Genomic DNA, 19,142 nt, shown 5'->3' with positions numbered 1-19,142 from the left:
AATTGGCTTATTTAGGGCAAATCTGGAATAATTCCACTGAAGTAAATGTGATTTCTCTGATTTTATTTTTTTCTTTTCTTTTCAATATGAATGAGAGTAGAATATATCTTACTTATGAAAATTATGGTATCTCTGCATTTCAAGTCTAAGAAGGGCTGAAACGCAAAATTTAAAGGTGAGAGACTTAATGTATCCATACCTAATGGTCTGTAATCTAAATGAGGAACCCCAATAATGCTCTTCTGTGCCTGTTCTCATAGCTATTTATATCAATTTTATACTGGCTTTTTTCATTTCTATCACTCCTTATTATAATTTAACCCACTGAACAAGCAGCTGAACTGAAGCTTGGAAGGCAACAAAAAAATATGTGAAGCAGAACACTCTTTTGTTCCATCAATGACAGTCCCCTGCTTTGCCACACTGGAATATGCATCTTAGGGACAGACCTGGATCACTAGAAAATGCTGCAAAGGGCAGTAATTCCAGCAATTACAGGGGGGAAGTAATTCTATTTATTTCATTATGCTGCTGTGCATAATCTGTCAGCCTTTAAAAGGAGTAGTTTAGGCATGTGTATTAACTAGTTTAGCTGTATTGCCTTGCACTTGGACAGGAAAGCAGATACTTCTGTGCCCAGATCCAAATTTTAAGAAGATTGTATAGTATTTGTGTCATAAGATGTGTATTTCTTCATAGGGGCACCTTCTTCCTCATCATGCAAGTTTATGAAACTAGGATAGGACCAATGCCTGTTTCACTGGCATTGAAACGACTGCTTCTTCTAGCCCAGAAATACGGGTTATAACATGAGCTGTTCCCAGTTCCTCTATGAATATTACCAATGTAAATAAGAGAGCAGTCTTTTATAATAATTATTATATATTTTTTTTCATTCCTTGTATCCATTTATCTTCTGTTTCTAAAATTGATATTATTTCTAAGTTGTTTTTTTCTATGCTTGACAATGTAGTATTCTGAAAACAAACACTGCATATTCACATGGCAAAGGAATATTCCACTCCTGCAAATCCTTCACCAGTCAAGAGACCTCACAGACATTAGTCAGCACTTTGATTTCAATGGGATCATGTACACCAGCAATGTGACAAACATCTCAACCTGACTGGGACCAAATTCTTGATGAGCTATACTTTAACCCATAAATAGTCCCACTTAAGTCAAGAGGAATACTTCTTTTTTAAAGATGTCCCCAAGTATCAGAGAGAGCCTTACTCAAACAGGTCCCAGCCCTTTAATGAATTTTGTGCAATTGCTACCCTACAACCACATACAGCCCCATTAGCTTCAACTAGGATCCATCAGGGACTCATTGCAAGACTGGGCTTAAAGGCAGGCTGCTCAGAATGGATGGTTTAACCAAAGGCATGATGTTAAAATGATTTAGATTGACAGTTATATTAAGTGAAACTACCTGTGTAGACACACACCAGTTTAGTATGCCCTTGTAATTTACAGTTTGAAACCTCAGGAGCCCACACACCACCTCACATGGGCTCAACACTGCAACAAAACAACCTTTGTTTGCTAACAGCACTCAGGAGAGCCATTCTACGGGACGATTTCTCCCTGCTTTGTGAGTTAAGAAGTCTGCAGCATGACCTATGCCTAATGATGAGCTTTTTTCCTTTACCAGGACAATGCACGGGTCTGGCCTGACCTGTCTACTCCCTGCATCCCCTTGGTCACTTTGCAGAGCTCTGCTGGATGGCCAGTTTGTGTCTGACTGAGCTTATTCTTTTCATGATCCCACTTGATCCAGAAGGAATAAGTGAACTTGTGAGCACTCGTTCTTCAAATTTCATCAGAGATGCTTCTAATGTAAGATAGGCTTTTTAAATGTCACATAAATAAAATACAAGATCTTTTCCTGGCCTCTCAATGTTCAGTGTTCAGTGTGTTCTCTGTGTTCAGTGAACTCTCTTCCATCCCTTGATACCGCATATTCTGAAAACCACTCAGAGATACCAGTGTTGACCTCAAGCCCTCTGACAGTGATTTTACTGAGCTGTGGAATAAGACCAAATAGCAGATAATTTGTTGCAGATATGGCACAATGAACTATTTTTTCAAATATCTGTTTCTCTGGTTTGCTCTTTTGAATTTGGCAACAAATTGTTGGCCCTTAATCTTGTGGTTCTTAATCTGCCGCAAGCCTGTGCCAGCAACACACAATATCCGTAAACCCAGACTATGGTCTGGTAGGTAGCTCTGTAATATCTGTAATTTGTAGATAACCTAACCTAATTTTTTTTGACCCACCATATAAAAGGTTGGGAACTGTTATGTTGTGTCCTCAGAATGAATAGGTGAAAATAGTGAAATAAACAAGAGGTTTTGTTTGCTTTCTTTTCCCTAACATGCTCTTCTCTCCTACAAAAAACAAACAAACAAACAAACAAAAAAAAACCAGACATTTCATGCTGATCGTGTTAAAGACTTGGAAGGATTCTTAAGAGTGAAGACACAGCAATAATTCAATAATTCAGTGGCATAAACTTTACCCTGCTCTCACCTGCAGTGATGCATATAAAAGTCATTTAGTATCACAGTTAATAAGAGTCCATTCTAACTAGAGTTTGCAAGAAAATTTGGCCCAGAAGTATCAGGTTAAAAAAATAAAATAAATCTAAACATAGAGAAGTACAGTGTTAGGCTTTTTTTTTTTTTTCCCCAACTTTTTAAATCTTATTTCTCCTCTCCTTTTGTTTTATTTGATCTGAATTTCCATGTGTTTATTACTTCCCCTTCTTTGTTGGACACACTGGAAAAATTCTTAGGTAAAGTTCTTTACTATGCAAAATATCATAAAGTGTCCAGTATCTCTCAGTTATATACATGCTTCCAGGCAAAATTGGATTACGAAATATTGTCTTTCATATTGGAAAAAAAAATATTGGCCACAAATAAGCCAAACTGATCCAAGAACTAGAGTAAGAACAATTAGTTTGAGAAATACAACTGGCTCTAACAACTACATAAGAGAAGAACAAGAATCAGCTAAATTCAAATGGTGTTAATCAAATTGTTTTAATTTTCAGTGATAAATTGTCATCAATTTGTTTCTCTTAGAAATCTATGATTTTTACATTTACTTAAAAAAAATAATAATAATCCTAACTTTTTTTTTTCTCACTGGCTGCTCTAAAAGACCAAATTCAGGAGACTATTTAAAGATCTCATGAGCTGTATTAGTAAGCTTAATATCTACAATCTGGTACAAAATTAAACAAATGCTTAAGAACTGCCCTGAATCAACCCCAAAGTTCCTGAATCTGGTATCGTTTTTCAATTCAACAGTCCTTTAATGCTATGGAGTCCATGAAGTGTACCTTGAAGAAGAATCTGATATATAAGAGAAACAGAAAACAATGGCAATAAAAAACATATAATATGAAGAAGAAACCAATACATAGAAGAAAATTATATATGTATATATTTTAGCTTCTAAATTCCCAATGGGACAGAAATTGTTTGGGTCTATTAAGCACTGTGTAATCAAGTAGAAAAAGGAAAGCTGATTTTAATCCACTCACTTTACACATTTTTAGTATTTATTGAATCAGCCTAGAGAAGCCCAGCAGATAACTTACCGTGTACTATTTATAGTTAGGGATCAAGCACCTTATGTTCTAAGCCTGTCTAATTTCAATTTTTTATTGACAGGAAAAGTACACAAAGTTTATAGTGCTGCATTCTTTTAGGAAAAAAAAATGAGAGAGAGAGAAAAGAAAAACATCTCTCTAAACCCACTCACATCTCATCTCATCAGTCATAACCTACTTGAATGATAATAGGTTCTCAAAGCTCCCTAGTTCTCTGTGACAGTTCTAATAATGCAGTGCCAGATGTTTGAAATGCCTGCAATATCCAGAGGTTGAAGTGCAATGACCTCCATGGTCCCTTGTTCAGTGGAAGTGGTTGCTAAATGTAAATGTAATTACAGTGCAATCCATTTACAATAGTAATGATTATAATATAACAAATAAAAGTACTTACCAAACTAAATACATTAAATTAAATGTATTGTTTTCTGAGTATAACAGACACTCTCTGGGCATTAGTAATATTTCCTAAGGAGAGAACAGGGAAGGAACTTTGAGCATATTTGAAAGATGGAAGAATGTCAAGGAATGCAACCTCTGTGCTTTCATTTCCACAAGCTGTGCAAACCTTTGAATTAAAACAAATATTTCTAAAAAAGCCAGGACTGTTACTTTTTTAGCTAAGCCTTTGCAACAACAGAATGGGCATTTTCTTACTGTCCAGATAGACAGTATACTATCTGATGACAGATAACTGGAACAGCACCATTCTTCTTATCATATTTCAACAGCAAACTTACTGTAATAACACTACATTCTTGCTTTCAAAATTAATTCATTAAGCATGTAGAATTAACACATAGCCCTGTTCAAGCCCCCAAGCCTAACCCAAACCAAAGAAAAAGATCTCCTTCATTCTGAATAATAATAATTCTTGTCAAATAAATAAATAGACCATATATTGGCCTATGTAGGAAAATGCTCAGTGAGTATGTAATTATGCCAAGTTAAGTGAGTAAAACCACTGGTGTTACTGAAACAACCACAGTAGTGGTCCTGCATAACGTTATTGTTTTTCATTACCTACATCTATGTGTTTTGTTGACTGCATTAAACCATGCTGGTGATGAGAAGCAAGTGGAATCTTTTTCCTGGGGAGGGAGAAATCTTTCTTTCATCTGCTGCCCTCATCTTCTTCCTTTATCTCAGTTCTTTTGTAGCCTGACTCTTTTTGCACAGATATACTTTCTCCTCACTAACTCCTGACAAATAGTTCACCAAATGCAGTTTTGAGCAAGTTGGTGTGGTTGGTAATGAGCATCAGATTACTTTAATTAGCTATTGTGTCTATGAAGGTAACAAAATTTATGACTGTTGTTTTCATCTTGCTATTATTATTAGTTTAGTACAGAATATTATGGAAAAGGCATTTGGTTGATTCAATATTTCATCACATAGCAAAGCAAACTATTGGCATGTTATGGATCACATTTTGGTGCTAGTGCAGTCACCCCTATAGTCTGACTACAGAAGAATTTAGGTGTCTCTCAGATGAGCAGATGCAGATGATGTGAAACAGAGGAAACTGGTAGATTAGGAGGGCAGGGCAGGAATTCCCTGAACTGATTCTTCTCATCCACCCTGTTCCTCATGAAATTTCTATGAAGTTACAAGTCAAGGTGCTTTCCCAGAGCCACTCAGCTGACTATGAGCTGTTTATACACAGCCTGTCCTCTCCAATGTGGAACACAAAGGGTTAATTTAATATAGTGACATCTTCCTTATGTTCTAGAGGCAGAGTTCCCACGACCACATTTGCAAAGTGTTGCCCTTTAATTTTTCAATCACTGATAGTGTCTTTCACTGTGGGAGTCTTTGTCGAATTTCAGTCCCAGCCAAGGAGAGTGTACAGACCTTTTCCTTAGGTCAGAGGTTGGACTCGATGATCTTGAGGTCTCTTCCAACCTAGAAATTCTGTGATTCTGTGTGATTCTTCCCTAATTTAGTCATATTCCTAATACCATGACTCAGACGTGCTCGGGAGAGCCCCATCCTACCTCCACTGCCTGCCTCACTGCACAAAGCAACTGCATTTGACCTGGCAATCTCTATCTTCCAGACCATGACTGCCTCTCACTGAGCTGCCTTTCCCAACTCACCACCTTCACTTAGTTACAGCAGAGCCAGGCAAAGTGAACTCTCACAGCTGGCTTCACATCTATGTGGACATAGCTGAGAGCAGCATTTTACTTCCTTCTGCTGTCCAAAGGCATCTGTATTGCCTACCACATTGCATGCAGAAACAGTGACTCATCCTTTCCCTGTGTAAAGCAAATGGATACTGTGTCACTTCTCTGGCCGCCAATTTCTACTATTTTCACCAACAAACATGTAGCAGTAGTCTTAATTGAGCTTCCACATGTTAGATGAAAATTGAAGCCCTAGAATCTGTAGAAACTTTCCAAACACAGCACAGAATACTTCAGGCTTCTTAACCACCCCTTGTAAGATCTTTGACCTGCTGATCTTCTTTTCCTGTCTCCAGACATGGCCAAGATGTTTTGTGTTATGTGTTGCTGCTCACTTAGATTCAGAAACACATTAATTGTATCCAAACACTCATCTGTCTCTCACTGTCCTTTAGTGAGAGAAACAGGTATTTAGATACCTCTTGTACAGATAAGATACTGAGAACATCATATGTGGATAAGTCTAAAAGCAAGTAACTAACTTTGCATAGATAAAAATTATCACACAGTCAGAAATTTGGGCCTATAGAAATTGAAACTGAACTCCATTTTTACATCTGTGAACTACTTCAGAAAACTAAAGTTTGAGGAAAAAAGTGTTTAGTTGTCGTTGTGCTTTTTTTTTTTTTTTTTTTTTTTTTATATACATCAATGATCTTCTTTTTAATTTATATAGCCACAGCTGTCAGCTACCTCCAAACCCTCTTAGTGCAGTGATATGGAAACATTTTTACTGAAAACTTCTTAGGAATACCTCAGAGAGTTCACATTCATATCTATTTAAGTGAGGAGATGAATAGAATCTACCTAACTTAATTGGGGGAGAGAAAAAAAAATCAATAGAGCAAGCTTTCTGCTTATCAACTGTATCTTATTTCTTCCTGGTTATTGCTTACACTTTGGCTTATTTGGAGGAAACCTTTGTTCAGACTTTAATTTGTTCTGTTTGTTCCATGGTCATATCCCCTGGTTCAGTTTAATAAGTAAAGAGTAGTATAAAGGAATAAAACATTATGGAAGTGTGTTGCTGATGGAGTATATCCACTTGGAAAACAGAGTTTCATTGTATTACGAAAATCTAGAAGTGTTTTGTCATAATGGGAAACATGTTAACTCTTCTGTTTAATTAGTTAATGCACATCAGAGGGATTATAACTTTACCATACAACAATAGTTCCATTTTTTTTTCCTAATATTGTTATCAAATCTATTTTCATTTTTTCTTTTAAAGTCCTGCTTAGTGCATCATAACCACCTACAGAAATTCACAGTGTCTGTGAAGGTCCATGCAAACAAATGGGGTTCATCAACACCACAGCCCACATTTACCAAAAGGATTCATGAGGTTTTGTGTGTGTTCTCTGTGTTATAACGTTTCTTGAATAATTCCATCAGTTAAAAACTACATGACCCTGTACCGAAAGCTAGGGATTCAGTTCCCTGAAGTCCATAAAATCTGAAGGAGACCATCAGCTTCTGTGTTATCATCTGCCTTCCCTAGCTTCCTCCTGGCATTGTCATACTGGATGCTGTGCAAATCATATTGCTACGGCATCTTCTTTTGAGGCATTGCCTTTGTGAGACAACCTGAACAGTGATAGAAGTCATACAGATGATGGTAGCAAGTCCACATGAAGTATCCTAGTTTTGAATCAATTCTGAGACTGTTCTGAGTACAGAACAACTACCTCATCAGCTTCTACTATGACAAAAGAAAGGAATGTGCTTTACCCTGCAGACTACATTCTCAGATAACAGCAAACAAAGCAGAAAATGCAGTACTCAATCTCCCTTGCTTCCCCAGGCCAGCCACATGATTCAGGGAAAGGAAAAAATTAAATAAAAAAGGGGGGGGGGGAGGGGGGGAAGGGAACGGACACACATGGGAAAGGGGGGATGTTGTGATGTTTAAAAAAAAGGAGGGGGATCTCAATAAACCTGGGGCTCAAGGACCCTGATACATTCTTTGATTATCACAGTCACAGGTGTTGAAACATGGAATGCAATATATTTCTGTAATAGCGATACTGCTTTGAGGAAATGTCTGTTAGTCTCAGGAATGTAGCATGTAAGTGACAAAAGGAAAAGTGTTCGCTTTGTTATTCTGAACTAGACTGCAGAGAGCAGGCTGGTATTCCAAGACTGGTGATCTGCTTTTTGTTGTAGATACTAATTCCCGAGAGCACAAGGACTTTCAGTGAGGATGAAACACAGCAGATTATTACTTAAATGATCCCAATTTCCTCTATTGTATTAGAGTGCATAAGCTTCAGTGTATTTATATTACCTGAGAAAATAAAATCATGTAAAGAAACTAAAACAAAAACCCTCTCTCCCCGTGCATTACTGAGAAAATTTTGTTAAATGACTTTGAATTGTGGTGCTATCAATTTTATGATGTTGAACAATCACTTATCTTAAACATTACATATTTAATTACAAAGACACTTATTTCTAATTTTATTTCTCTTCAATAAAGAGATCCTTAAATTCATTTTAAAGTTTTCCTTTCCTTTCCTTTCCTTTCCTTTCCTTTCCTTTCCTTTCCTTTCCTTTCCTTTCCTTTCCTTTCCTTTCCTTTCCTTTCCTTTCCTTTCCTTTCCTTTCCTTTCCTTTCCTTTCCTTTCCTTTCCCTTCCTTTCCTTTCCTCTTTGCTTTGCTTTTTCTTCTATTTTCTTCTCTTTTCTTTTTCTTATTTTTCAAGACCATAAAGCCTATATAATAATAATCCCTTGTATTCCTATTAGGGGGAAATGTGATGAGTAATGGTGTCTACTTTCTCCCTTAACATGTTGCCATTACACAAGTGTCCTTATCTCCACCTTTCTTAAATTCTAATGAAAAAGCAATTCTTTGGTATGAGTTACAATTCAGTTCTTACAATGGTATTTCCTACACTTGGAGAAATGACCCAATCTGACTGATTTCTACATGATTTTTTCCATCACTTGTCATTATGAAAAATCAGATGGGCACTTTGGACTGAAAAGGGAAAAATAAAATAACCAGCAGTGAAAATCTTGCAGATTTTCTCCCTACTTTAGGAAATGTGGTATATTACAAACTGTAATTTTATTCTTTGCCTTTTGTTAAAACAACTACTTGTATTTTATCATAATTTTTAATATAGTATAGCAATAGACTTATAGAGGAGCTAATCTATCAGATTTCTGAAAGATCTGCATAGTGAATTCACGTGTGTCATTGCTTGTAAGTTGTCCGAAACGATCTGTTTTTATACTAATTTGATTGTTCTTATGCAAGTCTGAACTCTACATCTTCACGGTACTGGTAACGCTGCTAATTTTTCTAAAGATTTGGATGTTTAAAGTTACTTGTTCATGCTATCTGCATAATGAATTGTCCTCTTCGAGGTGATAAATTATTTATTAGAGTAATGAACAAATCAATCAGGAGAGCTGGATAACTGAAACACACAGCTTTTGGCAAAGTAAGGTCTGAATGTTTACATTTATCACAGAAAAGCCTTGACTTTGATGCAGACCTTTCAAAGGTGTTTATTAATCATGATCTCATTACAGTTTTGGTGAACTAATAGCTTTTTATTTGTCAGAATTGTTTCTGATGATGTAGTACTGTTGTCCTAAAAATACAGATCTAGTTAGACTATTTAACCTTCTACAAAATTGTTCCAAGGGAGCTTATAAGAAAAATAATAATAATGATCAAGACTAATAGCAGACATAGAGTGGGATTTCAGAGCTGATGTCCATGAAACTAGGCCCTCAGATACAAAACCTGAGAGCACCTCCTGGGTTAGCTGCATCACATATCAGTGATTCACTCTAGAATTTAGAGTATTACCCTGGGAACAGGTCCAATTCTTTCAGAATATGACAGGGAGCATCTAAATGTAGAAAGATATGTATTGGGTACATTAAGCATATTTTAGTGTTTATTAGTGAGAGATTTGGGATTTAGACTAGAATGTGCTCTGAAACTAATCTAAATATACATCTGCTGAAGGGTAAAATGGCATAAACTGTAACTCGTGAAAATAATGAGTATGAATTAGTTTCTGAGCCACAGCTCTACAATTTATCTGGATCAGATATGGCAGAACTTGTTAAAAAGGCATATAATGGAGACCTATATAAGAATTTAGCCACATGATTGCCATTAAATCAGTGACTGTTGTGTGATGAAAAATTCTTTCACTGTTATGGACATTTGAAACCAATGAGTTAAAAAATTGGCTTGCAACCAAAGGGAAAAAAAAAAAATAAAAAGACAAGAAAATAAAATTGAACTGGGGCATAATGTTGAAAAAAATTACTGGAAAATGCCAGCATGTATTGCCATGGCAGGAGATGATCAGGAAAGTGAAATGTGTAGTATGGGGGAAAACCTTCTAATGCCAAACCTTTACTCTGCATTATATCAAATATTCAGCATAGAGCAGCTGTACCATGAAATTAAATTATCAGACTGGTTAACTATGAGACCATATATTAGATATGTGAAACTAGCCATGTTAATGGGCTCAACTTTCCTTGTGGTCTATGTTTAACAGTAAAATTATTTGGTTTAGTAAAATGCTTTTGCAAATAAACTCAAATACACTTAGCTGTACATATAATTAATAGCAAACATACTAAATGATTAGAAATTACAACCCTCAACATCAATTCATCTTGGTGACACATATGTTATTGATGATGAAATACCCTTGATATACACCTGGCATTGAAATACCGTGTATTTCAATGAATATATCGAACAATCTGTTTCCTTCATGACGTCTTACGGCTGGAGTTGAAATCAAATTTAAGTTTTAAGTTGGAATCAGGACATCTAATGAGAGTTCATGGGCAAAGCTCTATCAAAATGAGAAATGTGGGCATGAAGAATTGATCAATGGACTGTTCCCTCTTGAAAAACTAAATGCTTTAATCCTGAGGCAGAATATGCACTTTGTGTTAGTCTCATGCATATAAATAGCCACTTTTGAGTCCCAGTTTAATCTGAGTGAAAACATCTCCATATAACTCTGGATGTAAAAGTTCCCTTGCTCCCTTCCCCAATTTAGTGCTATCATTGGGGAATAGACTTAAGTGGGAGCTGGGTCTGACCTATAAATTCAATTAAGCAAATTCCTGGTTTGTTGATATCAGATGCAAGAAACCATTTTTATTTTTTCCTTAACCAGGTGATTTAAGTAAACGTGAGAACATACATCTACAACCTTTAAGCATTAATGTAAAAGAGGAATGAGTCTTTATGTCTTTTGGTAATAAAGTATAAGTAACTTTTTATCACTCCTGATACTTCTGGCAATACGTACATCCCTGTGTGATGTCTAATAAATGCTTCATTTTGGTGCAACTTTCCTCAGGATTACACAGTATACAACACATATCATCACTGCTGTCTTATCTCTACTGGTACAGGCAATAATGAAGTGTGTTCTTCCTTGATTAATGTGCAAAGGTTCTTTAAGAAAAAGAAGCAGATCATTTATATCATCTTGAATGGCCACAGGAGATAGCCTTGGACTGAAAAAGATCAACATTTAAATGGACAAATAGTGGAAGAACAGGGGATATTAAATATATTTTTAAAGTGAAATCCATTTTAAAGACTTGCCTGACATGCACAGAGAGCTTATGGCAGACGTGACACAGGAAATATCTTTACTTGGCTTTCTGGCCCTTTATTTTTAAATCACATGATTTTGTGCCATTTGGATATTTAGATTCCATTCACTACAAATGAAATCAGAAGGAGCTGCAACATCTTCTGAGAATCAAGCACCACCAAAAATCAGTTTGACAATGTGGAACTGCAGACTGCAGCATTAGCGTCCTATTTTCCAATGTCTGCACACCACAGTCTCATCAATTCATTTCAGATTGTAGACTGCCCCTTTGTAAGCTTCACATGTGGCACCATACTACACTTCAGTGTTTTATTATCTCATGCTGCAGTCATTTTATCCAATTAACACACCTCTTCATTGCAGACTACTACATGGGTACCAAGAGGATTAAATAACAGGATACAGGATGGGAGGGGAAAAAAGTCATACTCTCATGCCATCCAGATTCTTGGCTGCACATTTTTTGCTCCTAAATGCTACAGATACAACAAATACTAATGCTCTTATCAGGATTAACTTTCCCTTGATATTTATTCTGCTTTCTTTTGATTCTTCCAATTATTCCAGGAAAACATTTTTAGTCAGGAAAAAAATACTGATTTAATCAGGCTCTCTATCTGCTTATTCAGGAAAAAAAAATGTAAAAGGGTTTGCTTCTTCCCCTCTCAGTCCCCACTATCTTTGCAGTATCAGTGGGGTTTTTTGTTTGTTTGTTTGTTTCATTTTTGCCTGAGTAATATGTAGTTTCTTTTAATAATGATAGTGATCTCTCTCTTGGCATTTCACTCATAATTAAACCAAATGCCTATGGAAACACATTGCTCTGGTCTTTTCTTGAGGCATTTTGGAATATTGAATATTATCTGGTCTGAAGTAAGAAAATAACTAAACTGAAGTATTCCAATCTACTAGCTAACTTTATCAGTGAACATATTACATTATTCCATTATTATCCAAGTCTATTCTGGAAATAGGCAAACATTCAATATTCATTTTACAAATGGGAAAACAAAGACTTTAGCTAGCATCTTTTTACAAGACAAAGCAGGACACACAATGCCTCAGTTCCTCTGTTCCTGCCTTAGCGCCCTGATCAAATAACCACATGGACAACTAAATTCACTACAGTTTTTGATGTATATCATCTTGCAGGCTTAATACAGACAAAATTATTAGTATCTTTACTGGGCACCTTATCCATGCAGTGACTTAGCTCAGATTTAATATATTAGGAACAACTTCTTCAACATTAAAATGCAAATACTGTTTCTGTGAAACACAACCTTTATTTAACCATACAACAAAAAATATGTTATAGTAAGGTTTGAAGGATAGGCATCTGACTAGATGACAACTCAGGGCATACATGTAGTAGTAACAGGAGTTACTCAGATACTGCTTTTGGCAGGGAGGGAGGCAAAGAGAAGAATTGTTATCCCAGAAGAAAACTGGTCTTTTAAGTGATTCCACTGCATTTGTTGGCTGCAGTGTTACTTAGAAATGCTGAGGCCATAGAAGTAAGTTCATGACACCAATGAAAATGTGTATGAGGTGTCTACTATTAAATTAGACATCTGTTGAGCAATGGTATTGAACGATATAAACCAATATATAGGTTGCCATAATTCTGCTTAAGTACTGTGCTGCTGAAAATGCTCAGCAATTAAGACACTACTGTCATCAGTCAGGAAAACAAACAAAAAAACAAAAAACCAACCCTATATTTTTTTGAAGGTTACTATTAAAGAGGTAAATTGAAAGACTACTGATTATACAAATGCATAAGTAATTTCCAGCTCGTTTTCATACATAACAATTCAGATATAATAAACCATATTGCAATGGAGTGAGATATTATGTTTGTTTACATTTATGCATGATATCATTATCAAAATTTTGATAGAAATTGCATACTGCTAGGATAACATGAATGAAGGTTTCTGTGTTTTAAGTTAACCAACGTAAGTGTTAAAAAAAAAAATGAAATAAAAAAAAGTTATTCTAGATCCCTTGGGTGAGATATTGATTATTAGGGAGTGCAAGTCTGCCCACATCCTTTAGCAAAACATACCTTATAGAAATATATAGGTTGGAAAAGACCTCTAGAGACCATCTGGTGCAATGATCACTGTTCAGATCAGGCCCAGTCAGAGCAGTTTCTCAAGGCAATGCTCTATGAAAACTGACCATCTGAAGCACAAAGATCCCACTGCTGCTCTTGGTACCTCTTGCTGTGTCAAAGCATACTCATGGTGAAAAAAATATATTTTTTTACTTAATCAGAATTTTTCCTTCTGCAACATTTTCTCATTGCCTTTCACCCTTCTAATGTGCACCTCTGGGAAGATTCTGGCTTGGTGTACACACTTTCATTACATAGGGGTAGATACCAATAAGATCCAAGATCCTCCTCCTTAATTTTCTTTACTTCAGGCTGGATAGATCCAGACCTTTCAGGACTCCTATAGCTATGTGCTTCAGCCTGACCCCCGATCACCTCTGTGGTTATCTTCTAGTACATAGAATCATAGAATCATAGAATATCCTGAGTTGGAAGGGACCCTTAAGGATCATCAAGTCCAACTCTTGACACTGCACAGGTCTACCCAAAAGTTCAGACCATGTGACTAAGTGCACAGTCCAATCTCTTCTTAAATTCAGACAGGCTCGGTGCAGTGACCACTTCCCTGGGGAGCCTGTTCCAGTGTCCAACCACCCTCTCTGTGAAGAACCCCCTCCTGACGTCCAGCCTAAATTTCCCCTGCCTCAGCTTAACCCCGTTCCCGCGGGTCCTGTCGCTGGTGTTAATGGAGAAAAGGTCTCCTGCCTCTCGACACCCCCTTACGAGGAAGTTGTAGACTGTGATGAGGTCTCCCCTCAGCCTCCTCTTCTCCAGGCTGAACAGGCCCAGTGACCTCAGCCGTTCTTCGTACGTCTTCCCCTCCAGGCCTTTCACCATCTTCATAGCCCTCCTCTGGACACTCTCCAACAGTTTCATGTCCTTTTTATACTGTGGTGCCCAGAACTGCACACAGTACTCGAGGTGAGGCCGCACCAGCGCAGAGTAGAGTGGGACAATCACCTCCCTTGACCTACTAGCGATGCCGTGCTTGATGCACCCCAGGACACGGTTGGCCCTCCTGGCTGCCAGGGCACACTGCTGGCTCATATTCAACTTGCTGTCTACCACAACCCCCAGATCCCTGTCTTCTAGGCTGCTCTCCAGCGTCTCATCGCCCAGTCTGTACGTGCAGCCAGGGTTTCCCCATCCCAGGTGCAGGACCCGGCACTTGCTCTTATTGAACTTCATGCGGTTGGTGATCGCCCAGCTCTCCAACCTATCCAGATCCCTCTGCAAGGCCTTTCCACCCTCATTCGAGTCCGCAACTCCTCCAAGTTTGGTGTCATCATCAAACTTGCTCAAAATACCTTCTATTCCTACATCCAGATCGTTTATAAAAATATTGAAAAGTACCGGCCCTAAAATGGAGCCTTGAGGGACCCCACTGGTGTCCGCCCGCCAGCCTGACACAGCCCCATTTACCATAACCCTTTGGGCCCTGCCCGTTAGCCAATTGCTCACCCATCGTATGATGTTTTTATTTAGCTGTATGGTGGACATTTTGTCCAGTAGGATCCTATGGGAAACCGTGTCAAAAGCCTTGCTGAAGTCCAAAAAAATCACATCAGCTGGTTTCCCTTGGTCCACCATACGGGTGATCTTATCATAAAAGGAAATCAGGTTAGTTAGGCAGGACCTACCTTTCACAAACCCATGCTGGCTGGGACCAATGACTGCTTTGTCCCCCAAGTGAGCCTCAATAAGTTCGAGAACCATCTTCTCCATGATTTTACCAGGCACTGACGTGAGACTGACAGGCCTGTAATTGCTAGGGTCTTCTTTCTGACCCTTCTTGAAAATCGGCACAACATTTGCCAGCTTCCAGTCTACCGGGACCTCTCCAAATTCCCAGGATCTTTGAAAAATAATTGAGAGAGGTTCTGCGTTGACGTCCACCAGCTCTTTCAGCACCCGGGGATGAATCCCATCCGGACCCATGGACTTGCAGAGATCCAGGTGGAGTAGCAAATCCCGCACACGTTCAGGGTCGGTTGGGAGTTTGTCATCCCCACCGTCCTGGTCCTCCAGCTCAGGGCACCCTGGGTCCCGAAGCCCATCATCGGCATTGAAGACAGAGGCAAAGAAGGCGTTAAGCGTCTCTGCTTTGCCTATGTCATTGTCTGTGAGGAGACCTTCCCTATCAAGGAGCGGCCCTATGTATTCTTTAGTTCTCCTTTTTCCATTCACATATCTAAAAAAACCCTTTTTATTTTCTCTCACAGACACAGCCAGCTTCAACTCTAGGTGTGCTTTGGCCACACGAACTTTCTCCCTACAAACATGAACAGCATCCCTGTATTCTTTCCATGACACCTGGCCCTCCTTCCAGTAGCAAAACACTCTCTGTTTCCGCCTAATCTCCATTAGAATGTTCCTGGTCAGCCACGCTGGCCTCCTGCCCCGCCTGCCTGACTTGCGATATTTAGGAATTGCCTGATCTTGTGCTTCTAGGAGGCATCGCTTAAAGAATGACCAGCACTGGTGGACATCGAGGCCTTCAAGAGCAGTTTCCCAGGGGACCTTGCTGACTAGTTCCCTGAGCAGCCTGAAGTCCGCTTTCCCCATATCTAGGGATGAGGTTTTGGTGGCACTTTTCCTTCTGTCACCGTAAATTTTGAACTCAACCACTTCATGGTCGCTATGACCAAGGCGGCCACCAATCACCACATCTCCCACCAGACCCTCTGTTTTCTAGCAACAGGTCTAGGAGGGCACCTTTCCTAGTTGGCTCCATTAGCACCTGCACCAAGAAGTTATCATCTAGGTGCTTCATGAACCTCCTGGACTTGCTCGTGTCAGCCGTGTGGTACTCCCAGTTAACGTCTGGCAAGTTGAAGTCCCCCATAAGGACAAGGGGAGTTAATCTCGAGGCCTCTCTTAGTTCTGTAAAGAATAATTTATCGGCGCTATCGTCCTGGCCAGGCGGTCTGTAATAGACTCCCACAACGACATCCCCTTTATTCGTTCGTCCCTTGATCCTTACCCAGAGGCTCTCAACTTTGCCATTGCCGACCTGAAGTTCCACACAGTCCAGCCCCTGCTTCACATACATCGCCACCCCACCACCTCGCCTACCCTGCCTGTCCCTCCTGAAGAGCCTGTAACCATCTATCGCAACACCCCAGTCACAGGACTCATCCCACCAGGTTTCGCTTATGCTGATGATGTCGTAGTTGCGGGACTGGGCCAGGACTTCTAGCTCATCTATTTTATTCCTCATACTGCGTGCGTTTGTGTAAAAGCATTTCAAGTGCGTCTCCTTACACTCAGCACCTTGTGGATCTGACCGAAGGACCTCACTGGCACACAGCCCCTCTGATTCTAGCGTACCATCCCTTAGGTCTTCACCGGCGTGCCTGGTTTTAGCCCCTTCCCCCTTCGACTCTAGTTTAAAGCCCTATCTATCAGCCCTGCCAACTCCTGACCAAAGATCCTTACCCCTCTCCGAGAGAGGCGCATCCCATCCGGTGCCATCAGGCCCGGTGTAGCATAGACCTTCCCGTGATCAAAGAACCCAAAGTTCTGCCTGTTACAACAGTCTCGAAGCCACGAGTTTATGTGAACAGCACGCCTTTCAGCTTCGATCCCCCCTATCGGAAGGACAGAGGCAAACACAACCTGTGCCCCTGATCCTCTAAGTAGTCGCCCCAAATCCCTAAAGTCTCTTTTGATCGCCTTCGGACTTCTCGTTGCTACTTCATCGCTACCAGCCTGAAAGACCAGTAGCAGGTAGTAGTCAGTGGGCCGTACCAGGCACTTGACTTTCTTGGCAAAGTCTCTCACCCGAGCCCCAGGGAGGCAACAGACTTCTCTGCGGGTTGGGTCCGGTCGGCATATCGGTCCCTCTGTCCCTTTCAGAAGGGAGCCCCCCATAACAATAGCCTTTCTTTCTTTTTTGAAGGATGATGTGGCAATGCGATGTGTATCACACAACTACATCTACATCACATCTACAACTCTTTTGTACTTGGGAGCCCAGCTTATCTAGATCTCTCCTGTCAGCCCTGCATTTCAGTCATTAACTGATCTGATATTGTCTGGAAACTTGTGGAGTGCATTGTATCCCATCGTCTAGTCATTAAGAAAGCAAGCAAACAAACAAACAAAACATTAAACAGAAGTGGCCTCAGTATCTACCAGAGAGCACCACTAAGTAACCAGCTGCCCATTGAATTTCCTGCTGCTGATCACCACACTTTGAGCCCAGAGAACAGCCGATTTTCAACTCGTATCACAAATTTGGTTGTAAGTACACTGTGGGAGATTATGTTGAAGCCCTTTCTTAAGCAAGTTATTAAAGTATACAGGAAGATGGCCAACTTCAATCCCAAAACAAAAAGTATGATAGCAATGTGAGAAACTGCTGGACACTGCAATACATGAAGATTGAAAAGTAGTTGGTCCACCCCAACTTGAAACTAAGCTAAGAAAGAAAGTGATAAACTATAAGACATTATAAATCATGAAAGAGGAATAGCAGGAGTGCTTCTGGGTGTAAGATGTGAAAAAACAGTAACAGGGAGGCACAGGCTTAGTGGGATCGATGTCCAAGGCTAAAATTATCATAAAAGGGTGGAAAATCTGCAAAACCAGGTGAACAAAGAAAGTGTAAACAGGACATGTTATACATTGATGTAGGGGAAAAAAAAAAAAAAAAAAAAAAAAAAGAATATAAGGAAGGCAGAACATTTGATTTGGGTTTTAATAGAGTGCTGGTAAGGAGAGACAAGGGTGGGACTGCTCCATAAGGGAAGGGGAGCCACAAGCCAAGACAATAGGGCAGGCCAGGCCATGTCCTCAGTAACAAAGGCAGTCCCACAGTACCTTAACAAAAAGAGCAGAGCAGGCCTGGGACAGTAACCAGAGACAGCCAAGGGTTCATATCACCGTACATGTCAGGAGTGATGAGGAAGGTCCAAAGTTGAGTTTGGAAGCCAAGTCTATGACCAAGGTACAAGGCCAGGCACAGACCTACCTGCAAACCAGCTTGCACAAGATCTCTTCAGTGCTGCTCCCAAAGGGAGACCAGGACCTTTCTTCTCCCAAATCTCTCTCACACAGCTCTTTCCCAGAAGACTGATCCACGATCTCACAGTTGTACTGAATTTGTATTGGCCTTGAACACTGGCAGCCAAAGCCCTGGGGAGGAGGAAGAAAGATGTTGCAGAGCCCATTGGTGCACTCAAAGCCCTGATGAACTAGTGAAGAGCCCTGCACCTAGTCAGTGCAGCCTGCAACAGGGCAATAAACCTGTTTTTCTCACTACCTCCCGTGCCTAAGTTGCTTCCCCATTTGAGAGACTTAGTAACAAGCAAGGAAATAACCAAAAGGGACAGATCAGGTACCACTAAAACAAAGTAAATGATAGCCCATGCTATTCCCTCACCCACAGAGTCAGTCATAGGATCATAGAATAATAGGACCTTAAAGACCACTGAATTCCAACCACTCTTCCAGAGACAGGGATACCTTCCACTAGACCAGGTTGCTCAAAGCCCCATCCAACACTTCTCCTTGAACACTTCCAGAGAAGACATCTCATCAAAGAAAACACTTAGCATGCAAGTCACCATTTCCCTTTGGTA

This window comes from Aythya ferina (assembly GCF_964211825.1).
Source record: "Aythya ferina genome assembly, chromosome: 2".
Lineage (NCBI taxonomy): Eukaryota > Metazoa > Chordata > Aves > Anseriformes > Anatidae > Aythya > Aythya ferina.
This window is presented reverse-complemented; position numbering follows the sequence as displayed.